General features: G+C 38.9%; 1 pseudogene; it reads left to right on the top strand.

The window, feature by feature from the left end:
- The first annotated feature begins 4807 nt into the window (after positions 1-4807).
- Positions 4808-13916, top strand: LOC148038218 (uncharacterized; annotated as a pseudogene).
- Positions 13917-22968: the final 9052 nt, after the last annotated feature.

Raw genomic sequence — 22968 nt, 5'->3', positions numbered from 1 at the left:
TTGGCCGCTATAAGTTGCTAGGGGGCCTTGCTCCTCCACAAAGTAAGGCCCATGGATATAAAGGATATGCTGCAAATTCATAAGAGTAACGATCATTTTATGCCAATGTAAATTTTATCAAAGAAAGCTTGGATTAAATATTCTCTCTTACCAAATAAAATGTGATATCTTTTTCTCCCCATGTCTCCTTTATTGCTCGAACAAGATTTGTATTGGAACATTTGAACTCTTCTGGATACGCATAGGTTTTCGTTTCTTGTTTGAGGAGCTTTAGGAAGACATCAAGGTGTCTCCAAACCTCTATCCTTAGAAACACAACTCGTGGTATGGTTGCAACGTTTGTTGTTATCCCACACAGCTCTCTCCAATGCTCCCAAGTAATGCTCACGTGTTTTTCCGTATGGTTACTTAAAAAATGTTTAGCTTTTGAACCTCTCATTGAGACATCATCCAAGACATCTCTTGTTTTCCTTAAAAGTGTTGAATCTTTTCTTATGTGAACTTGACCTCCATGAAAACCCATTTTGGAGAGTAATGCCTCACATTTGTCAATACACTCATTCAATAAAGACAAAGGCTTAATTGAGTATGCATAGTAGAGATGCAACCTGAGAAGTTTATCAATAATTCTAATCTTTGTATGCAAAGTACATATATGAACATTTGTAAGAGGAATTGAAAGAATAGGATCCCATATATCTTCCTTTTAAAAAAAAAAAACTTAGATCTATAGAGTCTCTAGTTTGGGCTCTTCTTATACAGGACGCAAGTTCCTCTAATCTTTAGACCCGACACTTTCCATGCAATAAATACAAGGATATTTTGCATTTGCCCCATTACATATTCCAAGCATACATTTAATTGTTTTCAACTTGACGCTCATGTGCCATTCCACATTAAAATTACCAACCCCATCAACAACCAACATTTCTCCTTCACTTTGAGACTTAATAATGTTTGGAATACCTGTATGAGTAAACAACCATTTCAATGTTTGATGATTCTCAATTGGTACCTGAGCTGCACCAACCCACCAAATCTCCATCTCAGACCGGAACTTATGCACTGTTACTTGACTCCCACAATTGCTGTATTCCAATACCCTGTTCATGATGCAAATGTTGACTCTTTCCATCTTTTGTCCTTTTTGAATATGTGCTTCATCTAACTTCAAGGCAAACTTCAAAACATCGTGACATTTTTCTAACATGAGTCTATACATCTGAACCATTGAAATCTGCACTCTTCTTAGATCAACCATATATTGTTAAATACATTGTATTCAAAACTAGATTTTCTTTTTGACTTTTCAGATGGCATAGATGCTTCAATATGAATGTATTCCCTGAAAAATTGTGGAATCTTACGATTCATGGTTGTCCTTGCAACCGATACTCTTAGGGCTCTAAGTAACCCAAATGCTGTAACTCTATTACATTTTAGATTTTTAAACCATAATCTTAAGATAGCTTGATAACCTTTTCGACTAATGCCCACAATATTACATGTCTCTACAATTTTGTTTGGTTTTAGTGTGTCCTTTAAGTCCTTGACCAATTCTTTGAGAGTTGGGCCTCTCAAATCCATATTTTGAGGTGACCTAAGAATCCTTAAAATATTATTCTTATTCATGGTCTCTTTTAAAAAACTGATTCTCTCCTCACTCTCTCGAATATTAATATCTAATATGTTAGAGATATATTTCTTTGCAAGATTCAATATTCTTTTCTTTACTCTCTCACACAAGCTAGTTATAGCCATATATGTGTAAGATGTAGAGTATAACCTTTTACAATAGCCAAGTATCCCATTATAGCCTTCCTCAACATATTTCATGTAGTCGTAAATATTTAAAAAATTAGGAGGTTTACCTGTTGAAGGATCCTTCAGATAAATATTTCCATCCACCCACAAATCTATATGTTTCTTTCCTTGAGTTCGCAATCTATTGCCCTCCATCTCATTTGTTAGTCACTACAAGGGTACACATATATAACGACGTTTTTTTTTCGATGTCGATATTAGTGTTGCTATTAGCGTCGGTATCCGCATAGCTAAAAACATCGGTATTTGCGTCACTAAAATACCAACGTTTTTAGCGACGCGGATACCGATTTAGCGATGCAAATACCAACGTTTTTAGCGACGTGGATACCGACGCTAATAGCGACGACTTACTGTGGAAAGATTTCACCGAGACCCGAACGTTTCTTTCATATGAGCATATGAGCGCGCGAAGGCGGAGAGAAAGAGAAAGGGAGGTGAGCAAGAGAGGGAGGTGAGCAAGGAAGCAAGCCGCGAGCCGCACGCGAGGAGAGAAGCGTCGCCCGCACGAAGAGGTTGCGGAAGAAGAAGAAAGCACGACGGTATGCCCTATTTTGGTTTCTTTACAATCTTTGTTTTGCTTTGCAATGTAGGTTAGAAAGTATTAGTTTGTCTTCGATCTTTGTGTTGCTTTGCAATGTAGGTTAGGAAGTGTTGAAAGAGAGAGAAATGGAAGCGAGTATTTTCAAAAAAAAAAAGTGTTGGTTTTTATTCTTTGCAATGTAGGTACGAAAATGTGTGTGTGTGAGTATAGTTTAGAGCCGAACTCAAAGATAGATAAGTTTAGAGCCGAACTCAAAGAGATAGGTATGAAAATTTTTAAAAAAAGACCTGAAATATATATAGTGGAGTGGTCCCAATATACAATATAGAATCGTTATTAAATTATCATTCCATTACATCGCAGTCAAGATGTCTAGCACTCACGACCAACATGGTGGTGATCGTGAGGCTTGGCTCAATCAACGTGTCCCCTGTCCATGCATGCAATGCAAATTGGCCATTCGTCGGAAATGTCATTTTTCCGTAGAGCATATGCAACAGTATGGAGAGTTTCGAGTTGAGATAATCGACCAAGTAGTCTTGAATTATGAGATTGCAGTAAGTTCTCTCTCATTATGTACTATATGACATGTAATTGATTTAAGTATAACAATTTGGGGTTATCTTAGAAGTTAGCTCCTTAACGTCCTTTACAGGGTCAGGGCCATGTCGATACATTGTAGTCCGCAGATCTCTTGCGTCCAGTAAGATGGGTTCATCCGCGCTTTATACAAATGCCGTCCGAGATAACTAACTGTCTCATAGAAGGTGATAACTCTCAACCCCCTTCTATGGGTGAGAATGCTGGAGACATGGACGATCCTTCTACTTTTTTGGAGCCCGAGTTAGAGGACATGATCGAATCATTGCTTCTGACGGACTCGGAATCCCAAGATCCTTTAATTGCGGAGGCTGCCATTCCATTGTATGATGGGAGTCGAGTATCCCATTTGAAGACACTTCTTGCATTGTTGAGCATACAAACAAAGTATGGATGGAGCGATGCGAGTGTGACAGAGCTATTCATGTATATTATGATGTGTATGATTCTTTATTGAAAGCCATTAAAATGTGTTATGTAGTACTCTAATAACGTGCTTCATTGCAATTTGTAGAATGTTGAAATCTTACATTTTGCCTACCCAAAACACGATGCTTGAGTCTCGTGACGATGCAAGACAAGTGCTGCGAAAGCTAGGCATGGATTATAATTGCATTCATGCTTGCCCCAATGATTGTGTTCTCTTTTGGGGAGAGTTTGAATTGTTGGCCACATGTCCCAAGTGCAGTGCGGACAGGTATCGAAATGACTTGCAAGGACAGACTGTTCCGCGAAGGTTTTGAGGCACTTTCCGCTGATACTGCGTGTTTGTTACATTTTTCGGACCAAGAGTTTTGCCAATTTTACTACATGGCATGCGGAAAATCGATCCACTGCTAACTCAGAAGCATGGCATCACATTGACGAGACTTTCCTTGACTTTGCAAAGGAGGCGAGGAATCTACGATTCGGTCTTGCCATGGATGGGGTAAATCCTTTTGGTTTACGTTCCACCTCCTATAGTGTATGGCTCGTGGTCCTTGTTAACTACAATATACCGCCATGGATTTCCACCAAGAAAGGACACCTTTTACTCAGCTTGCTTGTGCCTGGATGATACAAAGTCAAGAATATGGATGTCTACCTCTCTCCACTAATTGATTAGCTAAAGGAGTTGTGGGAGGGAATTGTAGTGGAGGACATGAGCAAACATATTGATAGGCGATCCGCAACTATAAGGGCAATTCTTATGTGGACCATGCATGACTTTCCGGAATATGGAGAATGCTTTGGTAAAGCGTGTTTTCTTATTTTGCTAGTTTTCTTTGAGCGATGTTGGTGTTATGACATGCCTCATTGTACATGTGTGTTATGCAAGGCTAGTCACGTCAGGTTACCATGCATGTCCTCTGTGTGGACCAAGGTTGGATTCTCGTATGTCAAAATCTATGAAGAAGATGGTATTTAAGGGACATCAGGCTTTTTTGCCAGAGGGTCATGTCATGAGAGAAGGATTTCTTGGTCGCCCTCCTACAAGAATGAATGCACTGAGCTGGTTTGATCGTAGGATGGTGGACCAAGACTCGCTTCCTAGTGGAATGCGACGCTTCTCAATTTTCTATGAGCTGACTTATTGGAAAAAACTAAAAATTAACCACCTTTTAGATCCCATGCACATTTTTAAGAATGTGGGTAGCTTGCTATGGGACCACCTCACTTGGCAGCGAGACACACTAGGAGCGAGGATGGATTTGAAAGTAGTGGGAAAGATGGAACCATATTGGCATGTGCGGCGTCGATGGTCGAGTGCAATTGCCGTGCACTCCTTGGGTTTTGTCTAGCAATGAAGTGCGACGAGTAAAGGGAAACATCAAGTCCTTTCGCATGCCGACTGGCCTAATGCATTCTCTCAAGACAGCATTCACAAAGGATGACCAACTAACAGGACTCAAATCCCATGATTGGCATAAGATGTGTCAGGTATGTACGGGATGATTCTGCATATTAGATTTCAGAATCTCCATTTGTTTATACACAATATTAATTACATGGTTTTCACAGATTGTATTGCCGATCGCAATCGCAGGGTCTCTGACATCGGAGGTACGGACAACCATTTACAAATTGTCCGAGTTGGTTCAGTTTGTCTCCCAAAAAGAGATTCACACATCATCGATTGAATCTGCGAAATGCATGGCAGTAGAGACTGCTTGTCTTTTGGAGAAGTATCTTCCCACTAGCATGCTCACGATACAAACCCATCTTCTAGTGCATATTGTAGATGAATTGCAGGTTGCAGGTCCAGTCCATAGTCGATGGATGTTTTTCCTTGAACGGTTCATGAAGACCTTAAAGGGATTTGTGCGACAATGGGCTCGTCCTGAGGGTAGCATGACTGAAGGTTGGTTAGTGTCGTAGGCCTTGGTGTACATTTCTGAGTGGTTGTCCACTGTGGACCGGGACAAAGGCTTGATATGGTCACTTAAGGAGGATGATCATCTCAATGGAGATGTCCTAGTGGGAAACAGAATAGAGAAGAAGATGGACGCATCCATGGAGTCCAAGGTGAACCGATTTTGTATGCTGCATAGCGCTACGATAGAGAAGTGGTTGCAATGGTATGAGGATGCTCGCGCTGAGCGAGAGTCTGCAAGATCTGACTTTCGACGGAGTACGCAGCAACGGCCCATTCGATATCCGAAGGGCTTAGAGGAGATGCCTCTACTCATGTCCACTAGATGGCTACATGAGACCCTAACCAAAGCATCTCAAGATGGAGAAACAGTTACTGAAGAAGAGTGGAACTTCTCACGTGGATGCAATCCCAAGGTATGCAATCCGAAGAAATTACAATCTATACTACAAATCGCAACTAATGTACTTGTTCTTCTCCCAGTATAAGGTCCATAGTGCAGCATGGTCACGTGGACGACATTTCAGAGTAGAACACATCGACAAGTTACGCTCGACAATGGACTGTGGAGTGATGGCAATGTTTGAGCAGGAAAGCCGACGACGTGCCACAGATCCAAACCATGTAGTTGCAGAGATGGAGTATTTCGGATGTTTACAGAGTATCCTTGCAGTGGACTATCGAAGTTTCGCCGTGACCATATTTGATGTGCAATGGTTCAAGGTTACTCTCAAAGAAGCAGGTGCAACTGTTCGGCGAGGGCCAAGTGGCTTTGTTGAGATTGACTCAATGAAGAAGTGGACCGATTTGAGTGATACATTTATTTTGCCAAATCACTGTGAGCAGGTAAGAGTCCCTAATACTTGATGCGCTTTAGCAATCTCAAAGTGGACTTTTATACTAATCGTAATATGGATCAGGTCATCTTTTTCCCTAAGCCGCAACAATCTCAATGGTGGTATGTCATTCCCATGACATCTAGGAGTATCCTCGTGTATACCAGAACCCCCGTACTGATCGTAGAAGAGACACCTTTAATAGTGGCAATGACAGAAGGTATACAAGAAACTAGGATGAACTGCCTGGAGGACCAAGACATCTCACCTATGGAGATAGAGGAGATAGAGGATGGGTTTTTTGAAAATGAAGCACAGTCCTCATTTTGTGGAGAATTTTGTATAGATCTCCCAATGTATACTGAGCTATGTCAAGATGAGATTGTGGAACCCTAAACAAAAGTGACTCGATCAAAACGTTCCTCCCACTACAGCAATGCCACTTTTTGCAAATCGATTAGGACAGTTTGTATGTTTTTTGAGTATGGTGTTTTGTATTATCTAATTTTTTTTATTATTTTAAAATGAAGTCTTGCAAATTAAGTCTTAGTTTTATTATGTCTTGCAATTCATTATCTAATTGACATATTTTTCCTTGTATGTGCAGGTTTAGGATTTAGGCACGGACGGCAGGATGAGTCGAGATTTTACAGATGATGACATTGACGCGATCCTAGCACGTTTCTCACCGGAGCAGTTAGCACGGGTATAGAGCCGATGCACAGCTTTCCCGTTCCACCTCAGTACGATCTACAGAATCTAGACGGTCCGATGCTTCGGTCTCCAGTAGACGCAGTCACAGGTCTCGCTTTGCTTCAGAGTCACGTGATCGAGGAGGAGGTAGCTGCTGTTGTGGGGACGTGGATGCAGTCTCTCCCACTCGCACTGCCATTAGGGAGTCGACATTGTCTTTCACTGGCGGTGGCGAGCAAACGTCTACTGCTCCCACTCCTTCATGCACCCCACCGATCACTCCCAGGGCCGACAAGAAGTGCACGAAACCCACTCCTCCAGGTATGTATTTTCGTATGAAGATTTTCACAGTAGCACTTATCAATTCAAGTTGTGTTTGACACATTTGTATTAATGTCATGAAAGTATCCGTTTGCAAAATCTTGCAGATTACTCGTATCTCATAGATAAGGTCTCTAGCCATTTATACATGAATGATGATGGAAAAGTTGTCATCTCTAGGATGCATGAGTTGTGCCAACAAGTATTTCAGCACAACATTACAGACAAGTGAAAGGAGATCCCAGATACGAGCAAGGAGTACAAAATCGATACATTGTATCGAGAGTTCCCTCAGCCCTCTAGCAATGATAGATTTTTGAGAGGGTGGATGATGACGCGTATGTGTGACTATCAGTCGCATAGGCGGTCTGATGCACGCGAAGTAGTCAAGCAGGGCAAATCGAAGCCGGAGTGGCTGGATACTGAGAACTGGAGTAATCTCTAGGATGAGGCGACATCCACTCCAGACAAGTGGAAGCAACAGAAGGATGCAGCAAAGGCACACTTGGACGCAGGATCGGTGCATCACCTTGGTAGCGGGGGTGGCCACGCAACATTCGTGGCAAATTTCGTAAGTATTAATAGGGTAGACTACTCTAATTTAATGGCATCCATGTTGATGTATATATTTCGAATATGAATCTCAAGTACGTTGTTTTTCAATGTTTATGTGCCACAGCAAGGTTTTACGAATCGCGACCCGACTGCACTAGAGGTGATATACGAGGAGAAGCATGGCTTGAGTGCCCTGATCGAGAAGCTCTATGCTCGCGGAGGACCGGTAAGTAGTAATAAATATCATTCCTAATTTGAGAAATCTGTCATTATATGTCAGTTTGTATTTGGTACTCACAATTATATATATATTTGCTATTGCAGACTCCCTTCGATATGTCACTACAATGAGAGGAGTTTTCTGATGCGGATGAGTCGTAGAGAGCAGATTAGGCTACATAGGATTACTCCCCATCTTGTATTATATAAGGCCTTATGGCCTCTATCCTCCATATGTAATAGCAAAGTATATATGATTCGGACTTCTATGTTGTAGTATGACTCCATATTTTCTTTGTCGCAGTAGCACTTCTCAATTTAAGTTCTGTTATTTTCTTTATCAATGTAGTGCACATTTGTATTAATTAATTTCATGAAAGTACTTGTTTGCAAAGTCTTGTCATTATTTGGGATCGATTGTCTAACTTCTTTCACAGCAGGAATTATCTCTTAGCCATGTGTGGCTCTAACTGTGGCTGCAGCCCTACCACAAAAAAAAAAAATCTCTATAACCGTCAGTATTAGCATCAGAAAATAATTCTGCAATCGTCGGTATTAGCATCGAAAATTCTCTACAATCGTCGGTATTAGCGACGCTAATACCGACAGTTTTGTAGCAACGCTAATACCGACGACGGGGATATTTTTTATGTATAAAGAAAACGTCGTTATAGCATGTATATGTTGTAGTGAGTACTCGATGATATATACTTCTCCAAGATTAATAAATTGGATCTAGTTGGATGGTAAGTTTGTACTTGCATGTGCTCGTATCTGTATTACTTGTGCAGAGGTATTGCTAAACATTTTAGCAAATCAACGATCACAGTGATAAGAAAGTGAGCACAAAGAAGAGAATGGTGAAAGAGCATGGAGAAAGAGCGTGTGAAAAGAAGAAGCGGGAGTAGACAAGCCACCATATAAGTGGACATTTCTCAAAAATACAAATTATCCCAAGTTCCAAGACAAAAAACGGTTGAAAATGTGACCCTGAAATAAATTAAAGATGAGGGACAATTAATGGCTGAGCTTCTTAATGAATTCAATATTCTCTCATTAATCACATATGAGCAACAAAATTTGGCATTTTCATTCTTCCAAAATCTCAACTAATTAGCAACTTAATCATTTTCTTACAAGTGCCTTTTTTGAAGCATTTTTGGCCCTAATGGGAGGTTTCAGATTTCCATAAATAGCCCATCATACTATCTATGATACTCACACAAATAGCCAATAGATCACTTTATTCTACATCTACTCCCAATTTTTCTTAGCCTTTATCTGATCTGTAACCTTGCAAATTCTTCTTAGCCCTAAAATTGTCAAATATTTTGACATGACAAGTAACCTTGCAAAACTTGCAATCTGCAACTAAGCCAATACCAAGTGCACTACAATCAAAATATGCAATCTTTTTCACAAATTGTACAATAATGACTACAAGCAGAATGCTCTATGTCTACGAATTGGCAAACACCTCAAATCTTAAGATCTAAAATATGTAACATCTACACCTATAAACAACAAACATAGTCGAATCTGCAGTACACCCAAAAACTACTTTTGACTAACTTGCATGATCAAAATAGAGGCGAAAACAACCTCAGATGGAAAAAATCATTGTGAGAATGCCTTGAAGGGCTAGTTCACTATATATTTACTACCCTTCAAGCTCACCAAAATTCACTCCAATTGGAGACTAGAGCCCTACTAGTGCCATGCGCCTATATTCCAAGGCAATCAAACAAGATGGAAGAGCTTCTTAGCCATTACTTGTTTGCTTGCTTTCATGCTCCATCACCTTCACTCAACATTTGATTGAGCCTTCACATAGCTATGGAACTACTTTGATACCATGTAAATAAAAGAGAGAGAGAGAGAGAGAGTGTGTGTGTGTGTGTGTAAGAGAGATGAAGTAACCAAGAGTGCGCACACACAACGAAGACTTGAGCACATAGAGAAGTAGGGTTGAAATCTTCTTATTTTTCTTTCTTCTTCTTCCACACAAAAGAACTTAGTCTACAACATTATCAAAGACTAATATGAAAGTACTAAAACATATGTGCATGCGGCCACTAAGTATGAACTTGCTAAGGATAGATGAGATGGCACAATGAATGTGCCATAACCAAGAGTGGACTATGTGGGTGTAGTTTAGATGTAGAATCACTAGCATATCCTCCATGTTGATCACCTAACATGCCAATAAGCAAAGTCTTACCACATCACCAAGGTATATAGTGTATGCCAGCTCATGTGGAGCTCAACATCTCAATATTCAGTTTTTGTAACTAGCTTCTTTGCACATTGAATTTTTTGTGGTTTTTGAATCTAAATATTACCAAAGACCTAGGTGTTGATATCCACCAAAATATTTTATTATGGTGTAGTTTAAGTGCAGTTCTAATACTTCTAATTGCGATTATACTAGCACTTTGGATATTACAAGCCTTCTTTGCTAAAACACATTCAAAAGTATAATTTTTGCTATTCGGTGCATATGTGATCATGAGAGTCTAACTTGACTTAACGAAGTGCTAAAACTAGATGACATATGTGTCACCATGTTTCATCTCCATCTCTTTTCTCTTTATTCTAATACAAGCTTGCCAATGGGAACTCAATTTGAGGTAAAGTAAAGCAACTAGACTAAAATCTATATGCCTATTCTTATGATTCATATGTGTGCTATCAAAGAAACTAATTGACTTTACTTTGCTCATGAAAAGCTCATGGATTAAGTTAGCTAGAATTTTGTCACTATAAATGTATTGGTTAGGGCTTGGTGGATTATGCCATGTGCATCATGAACAAAATCTAAAAGGGCTCCAATTAAGTGATTGACTAACTAATTAGGAGATCCTATGGCTAGATGGATCTTTGTCAAATTATTTAAGATGTATACACGATACTTTAATATGTGGCTTCCATTATTTCCAAGAACAAGCTTTGTAGTTTTTCCAAATAAGAGCTTATCCTTTCTTACACTAGTATATAGTATATGAAATTGACAAATTAGGGACTATTGAAAGGGCTCCAATTAAGTAATTGATTGGCTAATCACACAAGATCCTATTGGTAGAGATGGATCATTGTTAGTTTGCTTAAGACACTATAATTCGATAGAGTATGTCTTCCATTATTTCCAAGAATAAGCTTTCTAGTTTTCCCAAATAAGAGGCTACATCTTCTTACATCAGAATAGAAGATATGAAATGGATAAGTTAACAACCAATCACATGTAAAGTGTAGAAACTACACAACCCTACATATGAAAATGAATGCACACATGAGAGAGAATGAAGGAAGATTCATTTATAATGAGGCAATATGCTAGAAACCCACAAATGATAGGGCTAATGTGACAACCAACAACCATTCATGGAATGTCAAGGTGGTTTTACAGTTTCCTTTGAATTCTTCCCAATAGAAAGGTAAAAAAGGTTTCCATGCATCACATGTAAGTAAAACAATGACACAACATGACTTTTAAAAATGTCACTTCATGCACTCTTATCATCACTTAGCCATAACTTGTATTAATATGGTGTTCTAGACTCTTTTTACTTGTGTTATGTTTATTTGCTACACTCCACATTGCAAATTTTTAGCTTGTTCATGAGCATTATCTCCTATCATGTGTCGGTTAACCCTTCTAAACAATGTTGAGTATATAAAACTTCTCCTCATTGATGACTCTATTAGGTACACTTATTCTTCAAACCCAATTTATGATAATCAAACACAAACCACCATTATCACAACAATTTCAAATCTATATTGGTCAAAGAAAGAGGAGAAGCATCACATCCACTCATTAGTCAATTAAATATAGCTACCAAAACACATTGAATCTCCTTAGCCAATCCAATTCTATGTAGATAAGGGCCTCAAGGCATGCACCATTATGAAGCCTTGGGTAACACACAATATTTATGTATTAGCACATTTTTCTCCAAAATCAATTTTAAAAATACCCCCTTCGTTGGTGTACTTGAGTGTGTTTCCCTTGGATTTTTTAATTCGAAAACCCCAGCTACTAAGCTTGTGTAGGCTATGTGAAAGACCCCACCTATTAAGCTTGTGTATGCTATATGAAATCAATGTTTCGTTCAACATGAGCTATGAGAAATCTTGGAATTGTGGTTGTTCTTGAATTGTGCATATTGTACAAGTCTTCAGTCATTGAACAAGCCTTTTACAAAAGGAAGAATGAAAAGAAATTTATTTTGCATTTTCCATACAAAGTCGTGATGTGATTGTTCAATTTCTTGTGTTTTGAAAACACACTTTGAAAGAATACAATATTTCACAAAGAATGTGTGTCTAGATTGTTTATGAACTAGCTCATTTTTCTCCAAGATCAATTTTAAAACCCCTTTCATTGGTGTAGTTGTGTGTGTTGATCTTGGATTTTTGAATTCAGAACCCCCACCTACCAAGCTTGTGTAGGCCTAGTAACATGATTATAAGTCTACCCCCAAAGCATATGAGGATATGGTCACTCACTCTCACTACAAGTGCTAGGGTACAATATTATTGTAAATGTTGACTGAAGTACTTTTGAACTAAGCCCTCTAACTAATGTGCATGTTTCGTTCAATATGAGCTATGAAAATCTTGGAAACGCGATTGTCCTCAAAGTTTGCATATTGTACAAGTCTTGAAATTTATTAGTCATTAGATGAACCTTTGACAAAAAGAAGAATAAAAAGAAATCTATAATGCGTTTTCCATACAAAGTCGTGATGTGAATGTTCAATTTATTGTATTTTGAAAACACGCTTTCAAAGACTACAATGTGTCACAAAGAATGTATATCTATAGCTCATCCTTCTATTCTTTCAGATCCTCTCATGTGATTGGCTAGTTTCCACATCACAAGTTCTTCTAGCCACCATAAGATGGAGGTGGGTGGGTGTTTGGACATAAGAGGCCAAAGTTCAACCACCCTTCTCCTCTCTTTCCTTGAAGATCACTCAGCAAAGTAATGAGCTTCTACCACCCTTTGCGCTTGGCAATGACTAATTGGTGTAAAGCAAGGTTGCATAACTCTTTTAAGGTACTTGTGTAGCCTTGGTTGTGATACCTTGACAATGAGGTTCTCAACTTAAGAGGTGACTCAAGCTTTTGATTTAAGAGGTAATTGTCATGTCATGTATGATGCCAACAATAGTTTTCGGTGTATACTCATGTATTTCCATTATAAAAGTAGTGGCTTTAGGTAATTGAAACGTAGGTTCTTTGGCCAAGTGTGGAACTTATGTGACCGTTATGATTTAAGGGTTGAATAACGACCCTGATCTTAGCGTGATTTGTTCGTGGACCAAAAGGAGGGATTTGCCTAGAACACGAACGTTGTCCTAAGTGCCACACCGCATGCACGGCATGACAAGACCCTGACTAATCATGAGGTGTATGATAATTACTAGTTATGCAAGGAAAGGCCCATAGGGGCTTCTTTAAGACTTTGTGAGCCTAGTGTGGTCCTAGATTTGGAGGCTTGGAAGAAGTCTATATGCATGTAATTATGATGATCTCACCAGTTATGCATGCCAACTGGCATCCAAGAGTTCCAATCCTTTGGGAGAGAGGGTGGTGGGCCCACACTATATGCATACACAAATATATACACGTGGAGCATGTATGTAAATATGTAGAGATTGTAATATGAGAGGGAGAGAGGCTAGACTCTTGACTCTGGAGTCTGGAGTCTGGAGCCTAGATGGCTAGGCTGGGTGGTGGGGACCAGTGGGGGGGCCGGGGACAGGTCACATCCCCATTGTCTGTGCAACCCACCTCGAAGCAGTGGTCGTGTAGGGCGAAGGGCCCTACACTGTCGCTTTGGGGACGTGACCTGCCGGCGGCGAGGCAGGCAGCCCCCGCCAGCGTGGCCCGCCCTGTCGGATGGGAAAAACCAGGTGCTCCAAAGCCGCTGTCCCCTTCCTCCCCCAAAAGAGTACCTTCATAACACGGAATACTATACAAAAGGAGTCTGGTGCATTATACAGGAGCCTGAGGAGGAGGAGGACCAACCTCTCACTGCGGAGAAAAAATCGAAACCCCCCCAAGATACGTTTTAGCATATTATAAAACATTTCAATGTCGCACTGCTCTATCCTTCTAATTAACCCTTCAAGAAAAGAAAAGCAATTGCCAGCATTAATACTAAACAAACCAAATTCCTTCAAGTTCTTTCGAGCTTTTCCTAATTAACCCAAACACCCCTCATGCTCCATGGAGATTTCGAATGTACCCCTCCATCTCGGTCAACATCCACAAGATGCCCCTCATTATTATTCATATCTTTGCCAAACTTCCCTTTACATCCCTCCTAATTTTCACATCAACACATCATACTTTGCAAGATTTTAACACCATTATTCATTCATTCCATCAATGCATGTGATTGATAGAGAACTTTTGATGATTTGAATTTTAGTTGTGTGATAGAACATTCTAATGAAGCAACTTATGGGCGGTGCTTTTAATTTAAGGCACTCAACAAAAGGTTAGCTTCTCAATACGAAACGTTGTAACAGGGAAATTTAACACACTACATAATCTTTTAAAGAGTAATGCAATGAAATTTCATTGTGATAGTCCTTTGGAGGGTTAGCATTTTTATCCTCTTTTGAAAATCAGTATTCATGTTATTACTTGTAAAACGGCTAAAAACTCAACCTTCAAATGTTAAGGCTTAGTGGGACTTCCCTCCCTTTTTCTTTTTTGTATGATATCCATAGGGCTTTTTTGCAAAAACCTCAATCACATAAGCACATTTCATAATATGGGATACATAAGCATTTTCTAGTGCCATTTTTATACTCCAAATTATTGGTTGCATTGGAGTGCCTAAGTAATGCTCTACATGTTTCAATATTCATTTACACAATCTCGCACTAAAGTGTGTGCAATGATGAGGCAATGATAGACTTATTGACCTTCTAAGCTACATGGTTAAATATTTGATTCTTATGTGTGTAGATAATTGAATGTTTATCCTTGATCCTACATTTGCAATGACAAATAATATTAGCATGTCAGTGAGACTTGCACATATAAGCGCAAAGTGTAATAGTAAGCATCCTAGACTATTATATGCACATTACTAGCACCAATTGCAAGTTCTTGTTATGCACACGGAAAAAAAAAGTGATTCGTAATGAGTTATGTGTAAAAAAAGGATGGTAGATTGCTTATATCATTGTGTGAATGCTACATTTCAGAAAGTTTGGCACGTGTGCTTTTGGCTATGGCAAAAACTTTTGAATAGAACTATGCCATGCTAAGGGAGAGAATGTATTATGCGCCTCTTTCTTCCTTTTGGCTTCTTCTTCCATGCAATCAAGCATTGCATGGTCCTAAAGTTTGATACCAATACTCAAAAGCTAAGTTTCTATTATGTGGAAGCCAATTTGTTATTTTAGGTCACACTCCAATGGGGCAAAGCCATGATACAGAGAGCTAGATTTTTGACACCTCAAAGCAAAAGTCCATTGAATCAACATTTAAAGTCTCCTTTTTCTAGAAACCAAGAACTTGTTTTCTAAGTTGATAATGTGGAATGCCTCTGAGCATGATTGCTCTGTTTTTGGGATATTTGTTAGGATTTATTAGAAAAGGTGCGCCTTAGATAAGCATTGACCTAGTTTTATGACCAAGTGAAAATCAATACTCATAGCTTCAGTTTTTTGTCAAAACTTATTTTTGAAAATTTTGTGTAGTGTATGTGAACAAATTCTTGAATGGAATGAATCTGGAGCACCTTCTCCATTACATGAATGAGAAGGTATTGCACACAACCCCTTCTTCTAGGCCTCTATCAAGGCTAGATCCTTTGGCATGGACCAATGAATGATGCTTGAAAGTGAGAGTTGTCTCTCTTTTCAAAACAAGTAGTCTCTACAAACAACTTGTTGCAATATTTATTTGTTGAACAAATAGTCTCCACAAGTAACTTGTTGCGATTCCGTTGTCCTTTTGTGGAGTTTGAAAGACCCTTTGGTTCATTTTCTCCCATTGACCATCTATTCAACCATGCATAAGCCCTAACATCTTGCTAGGTCAACTTTTGAAGTGTGGTGTGGTGGCTGAGCCTGAGGGAAAGGAATAGCATCCAAATGGCAATTGTACACACTTAGACGTACTTTGAAAGTTTTCTTGTTGACAATCGGAATTTCTTGTTGACATTTTGTGAGGGAGATTCCGTGTAGCCAAAACCCTACTTGGATGTATCGTTGAGGGAACACAAGTGGTACTTGAGTGCAGGCAAAATCTTCAAAAGTGACTCGACTGGAAAAGAAGCTTTGCACGCATCTCAACAGATGCGTTAAGCACATGATTAATGATTTCCAATGAGGGGAAGAACTTTCCGTGTTGGAAGTAAAACCTCGATATTTTAGTGTAAACCCGAGCGAGTAAACAAAACAAAAGAGGAAAGCTTTCATCAGGACACTGATAAGGGAAGACAAGGGTCGTCAAGGGAGAGGAACACAATCGGGGCAAGAGCATGAAAAGGAGGAGACTGTACACACACCGGCTGGGGCATAATGACTGTGAGATAACACGTAGGGGATCAGGGATGAGCATCATGTGCAGAGACAAGGATTCGGGGGGGGGGCAAGCATGATCAGGGTTGATCCTCATTTTAAATTTATAAGCTAATCGGGGTCTTGGGGGGACCGATATCATTAGCAGCCGGAGAATGGCGCTGGGAGGATGATAAAAATAAGACAGGATTTCTTTCTTTTCGATGGACAAGGTCCCTGTGCGCCCATATCCTTTCCTCGTCAGGCCAGTCCCATCTCTAAACCACCTTTCCAAATCACGCAGTTTTGCTCCCCCAGCCCAGCCCAGCCCACCCCGCCCCCTTCCTGAATCCTTCCTCTTTCCCTTGCGCGGGTTGTCTCGATCTGTCGCCGTCCAGGCCGGGCCAATCTTCAGAAATCTTCCCAAGTCCAGTCAAGCCAGCGATTTGTACAATACAATGGATGTATTCCTCCGCCTAGTCTGATCAGCCCTCGTTGTTCGATTTTCGATTAGAACGGATTAGTCCGGGAATTTGTTAATACAAGTAGATTGTATCGTGTTTTACTACCCTTGTGAGCGTCGGTAAGTGCATGACATCACATTAGGCTTGCAATCATGATGTTTGCTGCACAGTTGTCATGAAGAACTAGAATCTAAATCGTGTTATGGGATGGCTTTTGGCATCATTAGTTTGCATATGGCGGATTATCATTGGGAGCTTTGCAAGTACCATGCAAGAAATGTCCCCCCGGGCGCGTGTGTACTTATTCGAACCACACGTGATGCAAAGCTTTTGTTTTTCTCCCTCTCTTTTTTTTACAAGAAAATAAGAAAAACAAAATAAAAGCGGGGGCCTAAATTACATGGGGCCGGGGAAAGCGGCCTGTACGACAGCAGCAAAGTTGAATCTCACATTAACTAGTTTTTTTTATTAAATAAAAATAAAAGGGACCCCGGGGGGGCCAAGGAGTGGCAAACAAGAGATTGACTCAGCATGAGAGTTAGGGTGGGATGGGCGGAGAGAGAAGAAATGCTAATCTGTCGAGGACCAGCTGTGAGCGTCTCCCATAAAATAGTACGTGCGGGGCATTACCTACCCTATACCTCCAATCAAGCCTAAAATTTGAAGGTTGCAGCACCCTTCAAAGGGGGTTTTGCCCTTCTAGAGAAGGGTGATACATATATTACCCTTCAAAAGAAAGGTAAGAATTTTGCCCTTCCAAACTCTTTAAAAAGAAAAGGAGAGGTTCTCTAAGACCTTCTAAATGAAAAGTTGGGTAACCCTTCAAATTTGAGGGCTGCCTCCAATAAACCTCTGTATACCACAAAACAAACTTCTGTATTCTATTCATACCAGGAACGTACTGCTAGTATACTATAATCGCTGTAATAACAGTAGCAAACAAGAGCAGCAGCAACATGAATGAGAATGCCAATAAATAAATACGTGAATAACAACAAGAGAGGAAATGAATTAGTAAATTGCTTTTCCTCAGCAGCTTGAAGGACTGTACAGTTGCGATCGTCAGTGGGTGCTTGGTTTTTGTGCCTTCCATCTTCCTCACTTTGAAAGTGCAGAAGATGTCGGTCAAAGGAAACCGTCATGGATAGGATTTATGCCATGTACATTTTCGACACAAAGCAATCCAATGTAATGAATGACCTCTTCTGAGTCCTGACTCCAACTTTCTGACAGATCTGGACCCCCCCCTCTCTCTGCCTGCCCCCTGGCCCCTGGGCCCTCCCTTCTCTCCCTAGAGTCCCTAGACTCTACAGCACCATGATCAGCCCACCCGCCCGTGCATTGCAATTTGCAGCTACCTACATGCATGAATTTGTCCGGGCATATTTAAAACACATGATAGGTAGGTACATTAGATAAATACATGTCAACTTGTCGATACACGCAATATATATTATACAATGAGTTCCAAGTGTGTGCATTTAATTGAAATGTATTAAATATGTGTATGGTCCTTATTATGCTATCCGCTTGGATGCAATGCAGAAGACAAAAAGAGAGTGAGACTTGAGTTCAAACGAGGTCTTGCGGCTTCGCTCTTGTAGAGGTGTAGGTAATGGCCCATCATCCCATGGGAGTAGGTATGAGAGAGAGAGAGAGAGAGAGAGAGGGAGGGAGGGAGAGATATATATTGAAGGATGGTCACGCGTGCGTGCATGTCAGGTGGCTATGGGGGGACCAACGTAACATATGGACTTGGGCATGAGAGAGAGAGGGGTGTCCTAGCTATAGTGTGCATGGTGCAGCTCAATTACCAACAGGTCTGGAGTTCGATTATGCACAATGTGAATGTCCTCATCAACATTCGACAGGTCTCGTTCTGTCACTTGGAACTAGGTATCAAATGGGCAATTGAACCAAGGCCCAAATGTCCGAATTCCAACTGAAATTCGACACCAAAGCGTAGCAAGATTAAGTAAGAGATTGCAGGGAGAGAAAGTTTGGCTATACACGCACGTTCATCAAACACCGAATTCAACACAACCGTATTGCAAAAGGCTGGAAACATCCTCTTAAGTTTTCGAGAGGAGACATTATCATGAGTTACGTGGTCGTATATTGGTGGAAATGCCATTCAAAGCCTTGGAGAGAGAGAGAGAGAGCTGGGCGCCCAACATTTGGTCACCTTATTATCCTACTCACACCACTTAAGAATAAGTGGTTCCCAAATTAAAATAGATGTCACAAAAATGGATAAATGGGCCTATGTGTTGCAATAGGTGTCACAAAAATTCATTCAACTTTAAAATTATAAAGGAAAATAATTGATTCATGAATATCCTCCAAAAAGGAGAAAAAATGGCTTATCTTTCATTGATAAAGTTCATGGCTCAACACTAATAAGAGCTTAGCTAACACATCAAAAGCAAACACCCCACTAGTTATCACAATTGGCAACAATGGTGTGATACCGAGGGCCAAAAGGTCAAGCATTTCTTGTCCTCTACATATTCTATACAAAAGATGACTAAAACTTTGTTCTGCAAGGATGGGATCTTAAGAACTTGCTTGTTGAGTATATGACACATGTTTAAATTCCAAATATAAAATTTATCAAACTCTTAGTTGTTTGAAGATAATAATTGCCCATCAACTAACTTGGATTAAAGTTCTTAATTGGTCTTACAAAGATCAACTCAAAACAAAGATGAAAGAATATTGATGAATCATTATACATTGTAAGACTCTAATTGCCATACTTTTATATCCTTTTAGAATGTAGTTTATAAAGAATATTAATGGGACTAATAAGCTAATTTGACACAACACAGTCCTACATTTTCCAAAGATTGGGTAGATCCCTTTGTAGAATTAAATCACATCTCATGTGTATAAATTTTTTTAAAAGGTTCTAGATGTTCTTTAGTACATTTTTTGCCCATTCTTTGTAGCTTTATAAAGTTCAACTACCTCTTTTGAACCTACGTGCAATTTTTGCCTGACCTTCCTTCTAATATGCAATTCTCATTAACAAATCTGTCACTTTAATTTTGGAGGAATGCCATTCTTAACAAAGCCCAATTTACCTCATAAGCACACAAGGCATAGAGAAACAATCAAGGTTGTAATATCAAGCAGTCATTTGGCTGCCCATTGAATACATTTTTTCTAGTATAATACTAGAGATAAAGATGTAAATGCTTCATAGCATGTTCAACATAAAATGATATAATAAAACACTTATGATTATTTCTTCTATGACACTAGAATACAAGAGCTAGTTATATCACATTTGTTTCCAAAGGGGGGGGGGGGGGTGTCACTGATGAATATATGTATATATAATGTGAGTTCAAAATAAAGGGTTTTTATAACACCATTTTTATAAAATTTTTATATACAGAAGGGTATCATATAAAGGGGTTACTTACAGATTGAATAGAAAAGGGTTGTGTTTTATACAAGAACAAATCACGGATTAGGATATTTATAAATAGGCCATGAACACATGTTATATATATATATATATATATATATATATATATATATGTATATATATATATATGTATATATATATATATATATATATATGTATATATATATATATATATATATAGTGGATCCCACAAGTAGATATGCAAGTTTATCGCATGGATCCAATAGAATGGATTTTTTAAATGCCTACTTTTTACATTTTTAACATCCAAATGGGCATCATTTAAAGGAAATATTCACATGTTAAATAAGAAAAGGGTGTGTTTTATTCATGATGATTTTACAAATGAGTGATTTTTAAATTAGGCCTTGATTGCACTTGATACTAAGGTTTACATATAGTGACATCCCTCCCCCCCCCCTCCTTTTCCCCTAAGCTATTGATGCTACTCCTTTGTGTACATAGAGCATATGGACAATACTAAATAGTTAATAACCAACTCCTCCATCTTAGTCAATACAGGGCCAAGGTAAAAATCAAGGGAGAACTTTAGCTCAATGTCTTAATTTGCGACACTTTAATTAGAGTGATAAGGCTAATTTTTTGGGTTTAGGAACTTTAAAAAATACCCCATGTATACAAAGAAATTACATATATTGAACAAAAGTTTACTCGAGATTACTTAAACATAAGGTTCTTTCAAAACATTTTACCTTAGTTTCTAAACCATTGGTCGTAAATCAATTGAACATTCACCAATGTAAACAAGAAATCATGCATGTCCCTTATTTTTTACCCTAAATTATAGGTGATAGAGGCCTCTAATTAAGGAGTTATAATTCAAGAGCCTCAAGGTTGCATTTGGGGATTGCATGTTATCTCTTGAAAGAAAGGGTTTGGTGTAATGGCCATAAAAGGCCTTTACTTGAAGCCTTTAATTTGAATTTGTACAATTTGTTATTATTACCATTTCATTAGTTTACTTCCTATGAGATTTGAGCTCTTAATACGTTGATCTCAAAAATATAGGGTTCTTAATAAAAGGAACTTGGCATTCACTTGTTGACACTTACTTGTACTTTATTTAAGCACAACAATAGTAGAGCTTTCTCCCTAGTTTACATGATGCATGTCCCAAAAAAGTGGTTGTACATGAGGATTGACCATTTCTCTCTATCAAGGACTTAAAGGCTAAGGAGTAGAGTTCTACTTCTAATGCTCTACATTAGACATAAACTAAAAACCAACAAAAACATTAAGGAAAAGTGGCCAAAAAACCATCATACAAACTATTTAAGGATTCTCTATTTATAATTAAAGCAACCATATTACTTCCTAAAGCATTACAATTTTCAAGTGTTGAAGATACTCATATAGTCTCCTAGGTGAAAATATTTCCCTTAGAGGGGGTAATGATATTGGAATTGATCTGTGTGTGGCCCCTTTCTTTACAATTTACATTCGCTATGCCATACATTAAATATTTTACTAGTGATTTGAGAGCGATTCTAATAAGTCACTACCAAGAATCCAACCGTGTTACCATTTAATTACATAATGATTTGGTCATCTTGGATAAGGACTTGAACATATGTATTATTTCTCTAATTGTAGAGACTATTCATAGAACTTGAGGAAGACTTCTTTTCTTCTTGATAGACTGATTCGAAAAGCTAGAAATCATATGGTCCCCCAAACAATCAAAAGAGAAAAGTTATGCCAAAGAGTTACCTGATAATTCAATAAGCCTTAACCATTGTGGTTAAAGCAACATCCGTTAATCTTTTCTCAACGTTACCATATCTTTAAAGGCACTTGTGTGAGAGTGATCTTGTCTTAGCATCTACTGATTTAAGTTATTGAAGAAACAAATATACTCGACCACTCCTTTAGTGTGACTTGGACATAATGAGAAAATTGTAGTATTTACTTCATTGCCTCTTGGGGGTTCACCTCAATATTTGTAATCATATAACACTTGAGTCTATCAAAAGCTCATAAAAGAGGGGTTTTTAAATTCTTGTATGTGGGAAAAAAGTGAGAACTAGGAGGGTTTTTTAAATCCATTTTACAAAGAACGTACAAATTTATGAGGGAAAGATGTCATTTAATTCATGCCAAAGTTTGAGAGTAATAAGGTTTCTAAATACCTCAAAACCTTCATGCTATATAGGATTTAATCTTAGTGGGACCCTCCTCATGGTGTGACCTTTTCATACAACCTCATGGCATGCTCCTACAAGTTATGTCAACATTGCCAAAATGGTGGGTTTCAACTAGAAGAAAGTAGATGGCTTGCGTTGGCCACAATGGGGACCAATGTGCCCAATATTTCATGGAAGCAAACAAGGTTAAGAAGTAGAGAGGGATGGGAAAGGTAATTAGAAACAAGATTAATTCGAGTGCCAAGAAAAGCCCATGTGAAGATAAATGAGTTAGAGTGTACTATATTAGGACACCACGTTTTCTTCTCTCTCCCATCCACTCAAAATAAGCCATGATTTCGATATTTTATGAAAGTCTTTTGATTTTCAATGGCGACATCGAATGCTCATTGATATCTCAAGTGCTTAATGATGATTTCCATATTTA

This window comes from Lygodium microphyllum, chromosome 3, assembly GCF_053477565.2.
Source record: "Lygodium microphyllum isolate KBCC chromosome 3, Lygodium_microphyllum_v1.1.10, whole genome shotgun sequence".
NCBI classification, from domain to species: domain Eukaryota; kingdom Viridiplantae; phylum Streptophyta; class Polypodiopsida; order Schizaeales; family Lygodiaceae; genus Lygodium; species Lygodium microphyllum.
Note: the sequence above shows the minus strand (reverse complement) of the source record. Positions and strands in the feature narration are given on the sequence as shown.